At 42.6% G+C, this 1,783-nt stretch overlaps 1 protein-coding gene across 1 annotated transcript in view; it reads left to right on the top strand.

Moving 5' to 3' along the window:
- Positions 1-1,783, top strand: part of LOC125485043 (polycystic kidney disease protein 1-like 2) — a 21,742-nt gene that overhangs the window by 8,910 nt on the left and 11,049 nt on the right. The gene's annotated exons all lie outside the window — the stretch shown is intronic.

Genomic DNA, 1,783 nt, shown 5'->3' with positions numbered 1-1,783 from the left:
GAATAAATACCCAATCCCTCACATAGAGAATTTATATGCAAAGCTGGCCGGGGTTGGGGGGAGCTGTCCTTCACGAAGTTGGAGATGGGTCAAGTATACTTGCAATTGCATTTAGAACAGGATTCCCAGAAGTATGCTACAATTAATACCCATAAGGTCTTGTACCAATATATGAGATTGCCATCTGGGGTATTGTTAGCCTGCGCAATTTTTTAGTGGACAATAGAGATCATTTTACTAGATCTACCTCAAGTCACCATTTACATAGATGACATTCTAATAACATGGAAAAGTAATAAGGAACACTTAGAGAACTTGGATACAGTCCTAAGATGTTTTTCCAAGGCAAGCCTAAGAATGGAAAAATGTGTGTTCCAGGTCCCTAAATGACCTACTTGGGCTACAGAATTGACAAGATCAGATTATACCCATGGAGGATAAAGTGAGGGCGATCAAAGGTGCCCTAGCTCCCATGTCTGTCCATGAGTTTAGACCATTTCTTAGGCTGGTAAATTATTATGGAAAGTTCATACATAACCTGGCCTCAATCCTGGCACCTTTGCATCAACTCCTAAAAAATGGTCAGCCTTGGAAATGGTCGCATAGATAAAACTTAGCTTTTGGTGAAGTAAAGCAATGACTATCATCTTCTAAGGTGTTGGCACACTATGATCCCAAGAAAGATCTGGTATTCTTGCAATGCCTCATAGTATGGCATCGGAATGGCATTAGCTCATACGTGGCCCAATTGAGAGGAATGCCCAAAAGCATATGAATCCAGAACTTTGGCTAATGCAGAGTGTAAATATACCCAAATAGAGTTAGGAAGTTCCACCAATACCTTCATGGATGAAAATTTGTGACAATAATGGACCACAAACCTCTACTTGGTCTGCTTAAGGAAGACAAGGTAGTGCAGCCCATCCTTTTGGGCTGCATTCAGCGGTGGGCTCTAATACTAAGTGCTCATAATTACAAGTTAGAACACTGTCTGGAAGGCCGAGTAGTGAATGTGGATGCATTGAGCTGCCTCCCATTAGCAGATACACCATCAGCGGTACACCCAATAGAAGAGTCTGTAATAATTTTAAATTTTCTGGTCACACTCCCACTCACAGCTGACAATGTTAGACTTTGGATGCAGAAAGATCCAGTCCTTTCAAAACTGAACCAACTGGTGTTCATGGGGGAAGCCAAAGGGCTCTCACAACTAGAATTGAAATCTTTTTGAACTCGGAGAGACCAGCTCACAGTAAAGGATGGCACATTGTTATGGAGAGCAATAGCAATTGTCCTGAGCAAAGGTCGCTGCGAGATACTGGCTGAACTCTGCCAGGGTTATCCAGGGGTTTCTAAAATGAAGATGTTGATGAGAAGTTATGTCTAGTGGCCAGGCCTGGATGCAGACAAAGGAACATTGGTGGGGCAGTGCCCAGAGTGCCAACAAGGACAAAAATTACTGCCAGCAGCTCCCCCACATCCATGGGAATGGCTGGGTAAACCCTGGACTTGGTAACACATCAATTATGCAAGTCCTTTCGTGGGCTTGATGTTCTTTGTCATTATGGATGCTCACTCTATGCTAGACGTGCATAGAGTTCATTCATCAAACATGGCAACAATGATAGAAAAACTGTGCACATCTTTGAAATACACAGACTCCTGAAAGTGTTGGCCACAGATAATAGGCCATCGCTTACAAGCAGGAAGTTTGAGTTTTTTGAAAGTCAAATGGTATTTGTCATATAAGGACAACTCCATGCCATCCATCATCCAATGGTCT

Source organism: Rhincodon typus, chromosome 15, assembly GCF_021869965.1.
Source record: "Rhincodon typus isolate 14 chromosome 15, sRhiTyp1.1, whole genome shotgun sequence".
Taxonomy (NCBI): domain Eukaryota; kingdom Metazoa; phylum Chordata; class Chondrichthyes; order Orectolobiformes; family Rhincodontidae; genus Rhincodon; species Rhincodon typus.
The sequence above is the reverse complement of the archived record's forward strand: the minus strand, read 5'-3'. Positions and strand labels throughout refer to the sequence as shown.